The sequence below is a fragment of the Ooceraea biroi genome, chromosome 1, assembly GCF_003672135.1.
Source record: "Ooceraea biroi isolate clonal line C1 chromosome 1, Obir_v5.4, whole genome shotgun sequence".
Taxonomy (NCBI): Eukaryota; Metazoa; Arthropoda; class Insecta; order Hymenoptera; family Formicidae; genus Ooceraea; species Ooceraea biroi.
Genome location: NC_039506.1, coordinates 19622776 through 19639085, shown reverse-complemented (window position 1 = coordinate 19639085; position 16310 = coordinate 19622776).

The window sequence follows — 16310 nt, the reverse complement described above, 5'->3', positions numbered from 1 at the left end:
ATTTCACGGAGCAAAGAATATTACCGTTCGCATTTTTTTGCGCGTACGTTCAACGATAAACGCGAGACGTTAATCCCATCTGAATTTTGTCTACCATGAAATTCGCGTTTCGTTAAAACGATACGGGATAAAGCGCGTCCGCGCATTTAACATTATATCCGTGAAAATGATGCAGTCCCGCGGATCATCTTTGTGGATAGCCGGCAAAATGAATAGTTATATTCGCCGTGCTGTGTTCATCATGAAACATGCATGCGACATTCATGACATCCAAGGTGCAAATTAATTTACTCGCGCGGAAAATGGACATAGGATAGAGGCATCAAAGAAACCGACTTGACCGCCAGGCGCGTAATAACGTTAATTACAAAACATGGAAACATGAGAAAAACTTGGAAACGGAAGATCGAGCGAGGAAATACGTCGCGTGATCTCCGCTCACGCCTGTTCCTCTTGCGAATAATTTCCGTGGAGAATTATTTGCTACCGGATGCCAGCGGAATCGATACGATACGATAGCCGGCCTAATAGAGGTTCCCGCGCATCGCAAATAGCACGATATTCAGCCCGCGACGCTATTACTCTTGCTTGACAGTCGACGCGGAAGTGTTTAGCGCACCCGTGAATTATTTCGGCGGTAATATCGCGGCGGCGCCCGCCACCGCCGTATAACTGTTAAAGGAACACAATTAAACTTCGGAATAAACGTCGGCGGGAAAGAGGAAAGAGCCAGGGGTGTGGCGAGGATGCAGGGGGCGCGAGCCCGCTCGGCGATTATGCAAATATTAGTTTAGTGCCGAAACTTCCGTCACGAAGTCGGCACGAAAAGCGGCGCTCGAATACGCAACGAGCGAGTTATTGGCAGAAAAACGCTCCACGTGATAATCGCTATTAAAACTTCGCAATGAGAGCGAGAAGCGGGAGAAGGTGGCGGGATCACGACTGATATACTGATCAAACTGTGTGATCTCCTTACTCCTTACTAAAATATGACGTTTTCTTGGTTCCTCGCGAGAATGCTGTTAAGCACGCAAATGAATTGAATTTTTCTTGAGGAACAGAGAATCAAATTTACTCGTCGCCCGCGTCGTGTCTATGTACTCATCTATTAGGGGTGTGATTTAGTTTTGAGGGTTTTTTTGCTCAAAAACGCATGTATTTAAATATGATAATGAATGAATACCTTAATCAAAATATTTTTCTTCGTTTTCTATAACTTTTTCCCATCTTTCTGGCAAGAGATGGATTCCGCCACGATAAAATGACTCTTCTTTTCAGTTGATCCATTCGTCGACGAATTTTCGCACTTCTTCGAAATTATGAAAGTGTGTATCCTCTAAAGCGTGTTGCATCGACCGGAACAAATAATAATCGCATGGAGCAATGTCCGGAGAATACGCGGGGTGCGGTAAGACTTGCCATTCAAGCTCTAATAGTGTTTGTTTCACTGATAACGCAACGTGAGGTCGAGCGTTGTCACGAAGAAGAATCACTTTCCGTCGTTTACTCGCAATTGGTGGTCGTTTTTGGTCCAATGCTTGCTTCAACTTGTACAATTGGTGTCGATAACGATCAGCCGTGACAGTCTCATGCGGATTTAATAGCTCATAGTACACTATACCTTCTTGATCCCACCAAATACAGAGCATTACTTTTGAACCGTGAATATTGCGTCTCGGAGTGGATGTTGATGGTTCGCCTGGATCCACCCGTGATTTTCTGCGTTTGGGATTATCAAAATAGATCCACTTTTCAGCCCCAGTAACAATCCGAGACAAAAGACTCTTCTTTTTTTGCCTGGCGATCAACGAAATGCAAATGTTCAACCGGTTCGCAATGGCACTTTCCGATAATTGATGTGGAACCCATTTCCTTTCTTTCTGAATTTTTCCCATTTCATGTAAATGTTTGGTAACTGTTGTACGATCAACATTTAATGCTCTGGCAAGTTCTGAAGTGGATTGTGTTGGATTTTCGTGCAATAATGCTTGCAAATCTGCATTTTCAAGCTTTCTTGGTTGTCCCGAGCGTTCTTTGTCCTTCACATCAGTATCACGACTTTTAAAGCGTCTAAACCAGTATTCACACGTCTTAATTGATGGGGCAGAATCACCATAAGTTTTCACAAGAATTCTATAACCCTCAGCCGCAGTTTTCTTTTGATTAAAAAACAAAAGCAACGCATGTCGAAAATGCTCTTTCGGATTTTTACGATGATATAAACACGACTGTTATTGCATCTATTGCTATAATGCTACTAAATGTCATGAATAATGTCATTACTGTAAGAAACAACAGTTATCGGAAACAGCTATTGGAACAAACTGACACTACAGCCATCTGTTACAAAACCCTCAAAACTAAATCACACTCCTAATAGTTAAAAGATTTTTATGTATAACATTATAATGTCTTTCGAATGTAATTTTTAATTCTTTCCCGTGACGTTTGAAAGAAATGGTTCGCTCGGATTTCTGCACTCGGATCTTCAATTACGTTTCAAGATCCATTCAGGAGAATCTCACCGATCGCAGGGTCTATCGCGCCGCCGAAAGTGATGAATGTCCACGCCGGAAGAAGAACCGGAACAGTGCGACGCGCGAGGCTCATTTCGGTATTGATTTCCATTTGGAATCGGATGCACACAGAGCAGCGGTGCTTATCGGATACTGCTGTCTCAGATTGGTGCGATTCGATTATATGGAAGCATATTTACATAGATTGCATTGAATCGAGGAATAAGATGAACAATCGGCCTGAGGATGTTAAGTATTTTCCCTTTTTCCGGAAATCAGCCTGTGATTCCGTCGTGCGTTCATCAAAATCGATAAATATTGAACATAGCTATTTATATTAGAGAGACCTTTTAAAATTTTTTTACCTAACGATGCACTGAGTTATCTCTTAAAATGGATCTTAGATTGTTCTAAACATCCACTTGTGTTCTAAATTGCCTGTAATGTCATATTCATCGCGTTTTCCAACAACAACACTGAATAGCAATAAATCATCCTGACTAAGACTAGAGTTTAAGTTTGGAGGATCCTTAATCGCCCGAGCGAAATACCATCTCGAAACGATGTCCATTGTTTTCTAATTCCTTACATTTGAATCGTGAGTACGATCGGAAGCACAAAACCAGAATTGGAATGAAAACGACGCGCGCGCGCGCACACACAACGGATGTTCTCCAGAAATCTCCAAGTACCCGCTTCTCTTCGTGAGCGATCCTTACGCAGATATTACTACGTGCCCGGCATTCCGTGCGTCTACGATCGCTTAATTGGTCGTTAACTCAACAGTCTCATGATGATGAATGGGCCAGATTGTTAGAGAGGAAAGTTTCGTGCCAAGGTTGTGAAGGAAGAGCAGGATATTTTGATGAAAAGACCGAGATTCGCCCGAGTACCCGAATGGGACATCTTCTTCTCGCTTGACAATTTCGTTCTCAGTAAAGTTTCGTCGAGAACAGCACGTCCTTGTACATTCCCTATCAAACGCGCGGTTGCACGAAGAATGCGAAGCGCTCGTTTTTTTTAACGCCGTTGTAACTATATATATCCTTTTATATAATTATATATACAGGGTGTCCCGGGTTTTAACCGACAAACTGCGGGAGCATATTCTACTAGTGGAAATAAGAAAAAATTCTTATATCGAGTTTGCTTAGAAATGCTTTATTACAAAGTTATAAACCAATATTGAAAAGAAATATGAGACAAGTAACAACGGATTTTTTCACAAAAATAAAAATTATGTATGCAATGATTTAGTGACGCGTTTCAAAATGTTGTCCTTGCACATCGATACAAGCTAGACATCGACGTAGTACAGAATCTGTTACAGTACGACATTCCTGACAATTTTGTTGCATTTCAGTAACTGAATTAGTAATTCGTTGCTTTAAATCTATCTGGTACTCTCCTGTTAGGAAATCTACGTTGATACTCTCGTACGGCAGCTCGTGCATTTCCGTCACAGAATCCGTACACGAAATGAATATCAGTGTATTCCTCATTTGAAAACACTTTTGGCATTCTGATAGTAATTGCTAGTTGACACGACGATTGAAATCTAACAGCTACTGTTGTGAAAGTAACAATCATACTGAATCGTTTCAACATAGTGAACATGAATACATGTGAATACACATAACATAAACATCTTCGACCTTCCAAATTCTACACTATGTTCCGTTGTTACTTATCTCATATTTCTTTTCAATATTGGTTTATAACTTTGTAATAAAGCATTTCTAAGCAAACTCGATATAAGAATTTTTTCTTATTTCCACTAGTAGAATATGCTCCCGCAGTTTGTCGGTAAAACCCGGGACACCCTGTATATGTATATATATATATATATATATATACAGGGTGGCCCATTTTAATTTATACAGTCGATTTTTTAAAAAACTAAAAGAGATACGAAAAAATGTTTCAGACAGACATGTCACGATTTCGAGGGGGACATAAGATGATACCATTGGTTTGACCTTGAATAGTCGTTTGAAGGTCACGCGAAGATCACCTTCAATTTCTTAAATTGAAACCCCAACTTTTTATTGCAGATTTTTATTCTCCATCGAAAAGTAAGTAACTTTTGTCTGAAACATTTTTCCGAAAAACATTTTTCCGAGAATAAGAATCTGCAATAAAAAGTTGGGGTTTCAATTTAAGAAATTGAAGGTGATCTTCGCGTGACCTTCAAACGACTATTCAAGGTCAAACCAATGGTATCATCTTATGTCCCCCTCGAAATCGTGACATGTCTGTCTGAAACATTTTTTCGTATCTCTTTTAGTTTTTTAAAAAATCGACTGTATAAATTAAAATGGGCCACTCTGTATATATATATATATATATATATATATATATATATATAACCTTTGCGAAGGGAAGAGATGCATTGACTGATACTGATATGAAAGCGAAGAAAGGGTCTGATTAAATAAAGAGTGCAGGTAATAAATGCTCGCGAAGTTGACCAGGTTGGCGAGTTCTCCGCCCGACGAAACTCGGGTAATACCTGAATTTCCTCATGCACGTGTGGAGTTCTGTAATCTGGCTGTGTAACCGAGAGGCACCAGTTTCAACTTGAACACACACCAAATCAATTGTCGTAAAGCTGTGAGCGTGTTGGAGGTTTGGACAATTTTCCTGAAGCAAAGATTATGAGAATTGCGCTTTTGACTATTTATAAGGAACGGAAGGAACGAGTCTTGATTTATTAATTTATTAATGCTTGACGTTTCCATTTTTTTTCTTCATTTCTCACGTACTGAATAGATTCCACACAGTTTTCTTTACTATTTCATCTCTATTATTATTCAAACATAAGCAAAAGAAGACTAAGAATTTCGTGCATTTCACAGGGTGGAAATGTCGTTATTATCGGGTGGTAGCGGCTACGGCAAGGGTAACAGGAAGGGACATCGAGAACAGGGAGACGAAGAAGGAGGTATGACGCCGCCAAGGAATCCCCTGATTGTTATTTATGGTGGACGGATTTGCGTCTAGTCACGGCGATATTTCAGCCGAAGTGGTTTTCCTAGCGGCGCGCGCGCGAAAAGTGGCGGCGTGCTCTCGTCCTCTCTTCGTCCCTTCGTTCTACACCGAAACCGAATATCCGCCAGTCTACCTTTCGCTTCCTTTCGTCGGGGGTGGTCGCGCCTAACGCCTTTCCGTTCCCGCGGGACCGATTACATCGATCGCTTTATGATAGCAGCCTTGTTACGGGATCCCGGGAGAGTAACTCGGGCGAGGGGGAGGCCGCATAGAACAGCTCCCCCAACACGTTCGCTTCCACGATTGGCGGATGGTAGGTATATCCTCGCCGATGAGTACTTCGCGAGAGTTTCTCTCGGGGCCGATATACGGGGTGCCACGTAAATCGCGGGGGCCGTATTTTTCCGGCGGCACCAGCCGGATTTTCTGCGCCTCGTAACGGAATCCAGTATCACGTTCGCGATTCCCGATTTCGCGGAGGATTTCGGTTTATGTCTCGCGAAAATACTGACTCGTCGATTATGCGCGAATAATAAACGGTAGCTCGCGCGTTACGAATCACAGGTCCAGTTCGAAGTTAGAGAAATAAATTTTAAGCAAACGGAATGGAGAATTGAATACATTCTCGAATATCAGCGGCTTTAATCAACACGATTGTTATCAATCTTTCCTAAACATAATTATTGTGCCTTTTCACGAGTTCTACGTATTCCGTTTGATGTACGATCAGCGATTCAGCCGCGTCCAATGAGATTTACTCGCGATACACTGCATATCGGCTCTATCTAACGTGGAGGCCGATATCAAGGGGCATTAGGCATGTTTCGGAATTGATTAGGTAGTTATTGGTCACCGAGTAGCAACTGTTCGTGCATCCCTCCATGGCTCGCGCCACGGTTGTATGAAATATTGTTAGCGCGCTGTTCATCGATCGCCGTTTCGTTCGGACGGGCGAACGCGTGCGTTCTCTCTCAGGATTTTCGTGTTCTCCGCGCGCACAAGAACGCGAGGAAAGCCGACGTAATGCAAGAATGATTAAGCAATCTCATCTCATGTTCGCGCTACTACCCCCTGAAAGCGTAGAAAGCGCGCTTTCTCGTGTCGATGTACTATCCGCCCTGCGAATTTTCTTGCTTCGTGGATACAACTAATATCTTCCGGTCTTGTTCCAGCTTAAAGGCATATAAACTTCGATGTCCCGCTCGATACGGCGGACCGTTGGACACCAAATAATACACAAAGATACCAGATGTATCGATATAATTCAACTTCTTCTCGAAATAATCTTGATTATTATAATAAGTGGTTGGAAATATATTGAATGAGTTAAAATATCGTTATATAATTTTAGATATTTCGTTTATCAGCTCCAAATTTTATAAATCAATTATGTCGTGTGCTGCGAATACCATGTCTTGTCCTGTTTCCTTGTCACGTTTAATTAGCAATATTATACTGATATCAATATCCATTACGGTGACTGTCTAGGGCATTACATTGATCATTTTATGGAACTCGGCTTCCCATGGAATGTCCCTAAGGAGTCCTTAATGCGCGCATCACGATACACGTTTCGTTGTACGTCGAATGTACATACGCATATACATATCGCAGTTAGTTACCCTCTGACCTCTTTTGCACAAACATACAGGCAGATACCTTAACGATCATTTACATATCCATTTACATATATCCCACTGTTACAGCAATTTCACACATCTCGCTCGAATAATTCTGTTGTAAATGGAGCTATGCACTATCTTGCTTTCTTACATAATTGCTGTATTAAGGAAATATTCAAGGAGTAACATGAATCCTTATTGTCGTTCAGCGTGATTACGCTATTTTTGGTGTATTAATTCTCGCCAATTATGGCTAATTAGCGAAGCAACATTCCGAGTCTACTTGGGAATCTACGAATCTTTATATTACTCATTCCACTATTATCCAACGTCTTTATATTGGGAAAATATGCAACAAATCAAAATTTAAGCTCAACAAATTCTATTAAACAAATATTACTCTTTGCGCATTAACACTTAAAGTTTTCAGCAAATATGTCACTCGCCTTAGATTTATGAATGCTATCAATATATAGAAAAAAATTCCTGTCGGAGTTACAAAACATATATATTTCTTTCTTTTTTATCAAAACGTACGACGATTTTTATACAATTGTATTACAGATCGCAACATTTCACGCGTCAAAAAATAAGCGTCGTTTTATCGAGCTAGCTACATTCGTTCAGATTATACTCTTCTCGAGTATTTTTCATTTTTTTATAATATAGAAAGCTAGTTTTGGAAAAAAATACATTACAGAGATTACTTTAATTCTTACGAGAGATGGAACTATCGCAAATAATACATCGATAGTACTAACATTATTAATGTTGTATACGGCGATTTTTCCATGTTTTCGACTGAATGTTGTAATGGCCGAAAAATGTTTCTTCCATGGTTTCTTTTTTTTACGTTTGCTAAAAAATCTGCCGCGAGCAGGCACGAAGGTATTATTATTATTCCGAATCGATTAAGGGCGACACATTAATCATACCGGCGAAGAACGGATCTTAAAGTGTGTGCCATACGAATAATATAACTATTTCTCGCTCACGTCGTAAACGTACGCATCAACAGGAATGCAAAATTACTCTCGACTATATCGGAGAAAATTTGCGCGAAAAAATTACATTTTCGAGGACGTAGCCGCATGCACCCCTTTTTGCCACGCACCTTTTTATCTGGCTCGCTTATTCTTTTCCTCGGGGAAAAAGTGCGTAAGGTTGCGCGTTTTTCGCCGTGAGTAATGTAGGATGCTATTAAATAGATATACAGGCGGCATTTTAATTCGCTGAAGGGTAAATCTGCTCCTGGCGCATGCGAAAAAAGCCAAGCGGGCGCTGAGTCATACTTTTCCGCGCGGTTTAATATTATTAATCGCTCAGTAATCTCATTCTTTTACGATGCGTTACTTTCGTAAATCTTTAGAAAAGCGCGCTGGAGAGATGAATGGGAAACTTCGAGATATGAGATGTATTTCTTATGACATTCATCTTCGGGCGCACGTCTTCGTACTCGTTTGAAGTGACGCCGAAGAGCCGAACACGGACAGTAAAAAAGAATGATTGCCGACGCAAAGTTTCTGACGCGAATTTCATCAAGCGCGTTTACTCGCTTGTCATCGCGCTATGTCGTCAACGCAAGATAAAAATGCGAGCAATTGCAGTCGTCGGCGCTGCGAAACAACAAAAAACGACGGCATTTTGTAGCGGCATCGTGAAGGAAGAGCGACAAACGTGCGACGTTTTCGCGATCATTGCACGAGCACTGGGATTATATTGCCGGCTTTCTGATGTCCGCAGTAACGCCTCGCGAGAGAAATCGCTGCACCTCGACGACGACGACGTTCACGATGGCCGAGGATTGGTCGGGCAAAGCGAGAACGAAGAGGACGTTATAGATCATGTTTAAACAGGACTTAGTATTCAAGGTTTCAACGTTTTTTCCCGTCATCTCTCAGGATAATGTTTTTCTTAGGAAGCGCTCCGGGATAATACCTCCTTCCTAGGAATTCCCGAGACAGCGGCCATTCATCTTGCCCGTCTCGGGGTCGCCGTTTCTTCCTCGTCGATTCTTACTTCTAGACAGGCAATCGGAAAATAATCTTTCCGGGGGATACAAAGGACCAGAGGATACGCGCGCGATAAATTTGTCCGGCTGGCTCGGCTCTCTCCGAAATCACCGGGACTACTGCAACTCGTGGCGCAATATTAATCGCATGTGCAGCGTGCAGATCCTCTTTGCTGATATGTTAGGTTTTTTTTATAGTTCAACCAAACGTTATTTTTAATCTGGTAAACGCAAACGCGTCACGCGGTTACTTTATGAAGCGTGTTTTACGAGGCGGTAAAACCGCCACCGAATATATTCGAATAAGCGCGAGATTGGTCCCGTAACTTTTAATCGTTGACATCAAGCGATGCTAACCGGCTTGACATCGTGATGCGCATGTCAATTACTGTCAATCACGATGCACGTAACGCCGAAATTTTCGGTACTTTTGTTGAATTTCACGACGTATTGGTGATTTTTGCGGGCTGCTCGCTCTTTGCCTGGCCTAAACGAGCGCTCCGCAAATTTGAGAGACAAATTTCGAATTTGAATATTTCGCCAGCTGAAAAGGTGGTCATCGCTGTTAATTCGTTCGAAAATTGATTACGATCGGGACACGATTACTGTTAATCGACACAAAATTATCGGCGTTCATGCAACTGCACGTAACGCAGTGCAGCGTTTATTTGCTCACTGTGCCAATACATTAATTTGCATTTTTAATTTATTATTTATCTAGCTACACACGCATCTGTGTACATGTATATCGACGTATTAATCTCGAATATTAACGAGAAACGCGCTAACGGGTACTGGGCGTTGGTCGCATCTTCGATGTGTGTGACTCCGTCAAGCCGATAACATCCACCCTTTCCGCGTGGAAATTACAGGATGCATACCCCAGGAAATCGAATGACCTCGCTCCACAGCCCCGGTGCTTTGAGGGAACGTCGAGGCGATGCGAGGAAATTACGGGCGCGTTTACGGGTCACGGTGCGAACTTAAGGGCGATACCGTATACACCGACCTCGTATCGTCCCTTTTTGCTAGACGCGAACATTAAAAAGGAACTCTGACCATCGCTGATGATCGGGAGCGTGGAAAACGCCGCGCTTTGTAATGGAACTTTGATCTGGGAAAATGGAGGAGGGTGGCGAACGTGACTTGTATAAATTCGGGTTGCGCTGACCGGATTTCGAATCGGATTAGAGCTGACGCGCGATTTGGTGGTTCTCCCTGCGGATTATGCGGCTGTGATTATGAAACATTGATTAATTTCGCGACAAGATTGCGTAAACTCGGAATTGAGTCGAGGCAAGCGTTTACATATACGTTACCGCAATTGCGCAACTAGCTTATTTTCAATTCAAGAAAAAGAAAGAAGTTGGTGAATGGGAACTACGCGATTGCGGAGTTGCGAGCACGATAAAACCGAGGAAAACACGATGTGTCTTTGGTTGAAAAGAAAACGTGAGAACTGTCGGTCGGAGAAAAGCGAGAAGCAGCGAGAAGAAAAAAAAGGGAGAGAGAGAGAGACAGCAGTTTCCTTGGCACCTAATTCAATTTGCTGAAAGACTTGGTTACCCAGTTCCGCCATGGCTGTACGACTCGTTCGCGTGCGATAGTCACCTCGTCACAAATTCGGAAAATGTGCCAGAGCTCGGTGTCGCCGCGGGCGGCTTACAAATCTCACGGCTCATACGCGAAACAACCAGTGGGAATTTCGCGGCGAGAACGACACTGAAGTGTGAAATTTCGCTTGTCGTGACGCGACGAGACTTGTTCAAGTCGGCCGAGTCAGAGCTATGACTACAGTAGCAGTCAATGCGACCGCAGCAGTAACAGAGTCACTCTTGTATACTTTACGGTATAAAGTCTACGTTGTTTGCACGTGTACGTTCACATGGGTTTACATGCATTATCCATGAAGCCCGGTGATAGACGTAGAGCTCGATGATAATTAGCGAGATCCGCTGATATCAGCGTCATTAAATTAAATTAAATGTCAGTGGATTTAATAGGTCTTTAACGACTAATAATGTTAGTGTTAAACAAATTTGTGTTCCGGTTCTTTAATATGTGTCCTAATTTTGTTTAATTCAGGTGTCATTTCTATAATGAGGGAATCATATAATTACATGACTGGACGTGATGTGTTGAATATTACATCTGACGAGAGATATAACGGAAATATATCTACAAGAAAATTTTCTCTGTTTTCTTTCTAGCAAAAGAAAGAATTACGTTTTTCTTTTTCAGAGAGATTATGCTGCAATTATGAGTTACCTTATATTATATTTTAATATTATATATTAATATATTAATATAAGATATTTTAATATTAATATTATAATCGTGTAATATATTAAAATATCTTTTAACGTCAATATTAAACAAATCTCTTCATAAAATACCTAACAAAAAGAAAATCAAGAAAATCATTTATTTCGCGTTTCGCCTACTTAAAAGTCGAACCAAATAAAACGATGGCAACTTCTAAGCTCGGTAGACCGACACAGTGTCGCAGTCAAACCATAAGCGTCCAGAGTTCACCGTTAATTAATTTATGTTCGTATTGCCGGGAAGCTGTTGGTGTTTCGACACTTAAAATTCTATTTGCGCGGCTGCAGTGTGTTCGCAGAAACACACGACAGAAATCCCAAGAACGTGTCGTCGCCGCCGGGATCACACGCTCGCGGGTGGTGGCGAACCTCAACGCCGGTAAATCTCACTGCTCTCATACGATACGGAACAACCGTCCCCCGGAATCCCGGCCTGGCGACGGCGACGCCCGGGAGTGCGAAATTTCGGTCGCCCCGACGTGACGCGCATAAAAAGGGCTGCTCCGCGCGACACCCCGTCGTTCTATATGGCACCCGGGTTTCGAGAGCGAGCGAAGAGCAACAACCACCGGGCTTGCCGGGTCTCGCTGGTCGCACCGCGAATATTTGTTTCGCCACGGGCGAAAACGCAAACGATGTGGGAAAGCACCGCGTAAATTACGAAGTCAACAGATGTGAGATCTGTCTTTCTGGCCCCCCATCCTCTGGTGGTTACTGGAAACCGTCATTATTTCGCAAGGTGATAACTTGAATCATACGCGCGAGCGAAGCCTCTCAGAAAAGTGGAAATGGTTAATGAAGTGAAATACGTCTAACAAAGCGACCCATTAATTTTCATGGTAACGAATTTTCTCCTCAGTAAAGTCTTCGATAATGCTTTAGGGAGGTTTCGTGCTGGAAATTTAAGCCCGATATTCTTGAATGATATTGAATTGACTGCAATAATGCACAATTTACAATATACGGAAGCTCAATGCCGTTGAGACCAGTCGAGCGTGAGTGTTATCGATCGTGTTCATGTTGAATTCAAGCACTCGAAGACGCAGAATATACGCACGAGGTATTGAGTAAACTGAATTCAGTAGAATAATTCGAGCAAATTCTGGTAATTCGATCCTCTCGAGGCATTCCGGCGAGTTTGATTAAGCTAAATTCGCCTATATCTTGCTGCTATTTAGACATTTCATACGTTCTAAATCATCCCGATATTTTAGGGATACCCTTCCACGTGCAGATTCGATTCATACGCTCACGCTCACGCGCGCGCGCGCGCGTACACTAATTTAAAAGCCAAATATTTCATCGGCTGTTGAAATTACTTGATTCATGTACTTCAGTAAATTGCGATAAAATACTCGTTTACCAAATATTTGAATTTCTCGCAATAAATACCGGTTATCGTATATTTTCGTCATGTGTATCGTATTTAACGCGATCGGTTCCGCATTCGAACTGTGTATGGTCAGTACACGCGCTGCCACCCACGTTCACGTTGCAGAACGTCGATGTTTAAAATAAAACGCTTGCAGTGTCGGCCTATTTATCGGCCGGTAGTCGATAAATCGATGCACGATTCGGAACGGAAAAAAAGCCATATGGGGATGCCTTTTTAATGCCACGCGCGGGCAGACGAGAGAAGGCGCGCATATGCCCGGGAGGAAAACCGCCTCGCGTCATCGTACGACAGCGCATCCGAAAATACGACGGGCGAATCGAAATTCCCGTACGTGCTCTCGCTTTCGCGGAAATTTTTCCGTAGCTCTCGCCACGGGAACGAGCTCAGCTTTTTGATTTAACATCGCCTCAGTCACTGATGGCCTGGCGGCGATCCAGTCGTTTGAAAGCTTTTTGGAGCATCTTGTCTTGTCATTGTGAAGCGATCTTAATAGTTTTACATCGTATTTCTCTCGAAGTGATTCACAGCAAAGCTATTTCGACGATTTCGTTGGGATATTGTCAGAATTACTCTCGCACCGCTAAACGAATGAAATATCGGGGTTTTTTCCATTTTTCCCTCTCTGTTTTGAAGGGCTTAACCTCTTTTGGTGAAAGCATCGTTATTTTTAGCGTACCAAAAAAAGTAAAGCGAGGTATGCCAAATTTCCATGATCACGGAAAGAAAATTAGCGCGCGCCATGGCTTTATACACGACGTTGTTCAGCGCGCTCGATTTAGCACACACGAGGGATAGACTTATATCGATTCCGGACTATATCCCACGGCGGCGGGTCCTTTAATTGAAGGATTATTTACTTATCCGCGTTACCGTACTTTTGCGCTGAATCTCCGGAGTCGCAATGCACCACTGAAAGGACTTCGCGAAGGAAAAGAGATGTGTCGCGAACTTTTTCACACGGAGAGCTGCGCGTGCAGCGATATTTTTAACATACAATTGTTGCCATTCATTAATCAACGAAATATCAATTAGCGATGCAATTAAGTCACAGGCAGAAATAACGATAAAATGAGATAAAATTGATTACGGAACACTCGAGTAATTCATTATCTAAATTGATTCGGATTATATTTTAACTTATATTAATGGACTTGAATTAATGTATAAATGAACGGAAAGTGGAAACACTGAACAATAGAATAATAGAATAATTAAATAGTTTCAATTATCATGTTACCTAGCATTTCACTTATTTTTTATTCGTGTACTGTAAAGTACTCATTGACGGAGCTTGTTTTCTGTCTCACACAACCTCTGGCGTCGAAAAGTTCCGAACTCGAAATCCCGTTGCGTAAGAAGCGAAACGTAATGTACCGTTTCTCTTTTTCCTTGTGTTTTTTTGCCGTTTCGCCGCATTTACGCTTAAAAGGTCCGAACGTTTCCAATTTCCAATGCGCGGCTTTTTGCTGACCTGACCCGTCTATGGCACACCATCGGGCCGAGTATCTCGGGCGGTCCGACTTTAAGCAACCCGTCCGAGTGCGATCGGTCGAGTACGTACGTGGATTCCAACTGAGGGGGTGAGAGGCGGATGATAAACGACGACGTAATGTCCCCGGCAGGTCAGGTCGCGGCCACCGGTCATCGAGCTCTCTCTGTCTCTCTCTCCCTTTCTCGTTGGATATTTCGTTCTTTAATTTAATCCGACGTCGCACAGTGCCATTATTACGCTTACAATATATCGTGCCTTATTATCAAAAACCACACCGCTGACGCTTGAATGAATTTCCACGACGTTCCTGACAAGATGCGAATGGAATCGGGGATTACGGCAGCATATCTCCGCGTCATTTTCCGATTGATAAAGTGCCTAGTGTACTCGCATGCACGTTCTTGAAATTCTTGAAGAAAGAATCTTATATCATTTTTGCGAATACGTAAATATTTCTACGACTCTTTATGAAATGCTTTTCGTCAAGATTTGTGAAAGTAGCCCTAAAGGAACTAATATCATAATAATAGACAATGTTATAGTAGACAAGTAATAATTATTGCTATGAGGATCATAAAAGTTATTGTGTGAAGAAAACTTTCCTTTCGAGATATGAATTTTCGCATTTTGTTTACGACAACAGAGTGACAATTGATACGTGTCCAGGATTAAAAAACATGTTCAATTTGTTGAAAACAAGTTGAAAATAAGTCAACGCGATATGTGAATACACAGGAATATGCTGGCACGGAGAGCTCGCAATCGCTTCATCGTTCACCCATGGTTTTTGCAATCTCTCATGAGACGCCAGTTATTTCCGGATGCCGGTCGATGAAATGATATCTCAGAATCGGGTGCAGTTTCGGGGAGCTTTGTGGCTGGTCCGTAAAATGTATACGATGCGACGAAGCGTTGTAGAACAGCATTTGAGGCACGATATCTAAACGGCTGTGATGAACGTCATCATCGCGATGATGATCATCATGTTGCGGGAAAATCAATTGATGTCAAATGTCGATCGACGAAATTAATTAGGGAGATGTGTAGCGCAGTAGGTTTCCATGCTTTTAAAGGCCATTAAGTAACGAACTTCTAATCAACGTGCGTACCATCGTCCTGATGTTTATGAACGCCCGCGGACTTCTCCGCCAGACGAAACTAAGCAACGCCTCTTTATTTCACCGCCACCGCCTCCACCACGTAGATAAGAGCGCCGCGAAATAACGGCCCTTTATTATATACGGTAATAGGCGAAGTTCAAGCCCGGAACTTAACCGCGGCGTACATTTTCCAGGGGATAAGATGTTTCCTTTTGCTCTCGATCCACCATCGCGGCAACTCTCGCCCAGGGATGAACGGTGGCCTCAAGCTGATGATTTCTAAGGAAGCTTAGCCGCAATATCCGGCGATTGAATCGCGGGAGTCATAATCTAGAAACCAGGATGAATATGCTCATACTCTGAAAATACATTACTTTCGAAAATATTGGCTTGATTTTTAAATATTCTAATAATCGAGAAACTAAAAGTGATGGAACTTTTCATTACTTTTCATATATTCGTCGTTACTATCATTTCGATCATCCGAAATGTTTCCAATCATGATGCGTACGTTGCCCCAACCCATATTCAACGAGCGTGTATGAATATATGAATGTTTGCAAACATCCGCTACCTGAACGCGTTCACAAACGCCATCCGGGCGCAACGCAGGTCCGGTCTGGTTTAAGGCGAGGGATTTACGTAGATTACCCTCTTCTCTACGTTGAATCGCGGGATCAAATCGAAAAAAGGTCCGGGGGAGTAGTCCCCGATCGACTCGTCGAGGTAAGTGCCTCCGCACGTTGATAGAATAACTGAGGGCGCGTGTCGTCGACCGGAACGTAATGGCGAATGCGAGCGGATATCATTGCGTATCCCCCGCGACTAGGATTCCATACCGATAGCCGGATTTGGCCC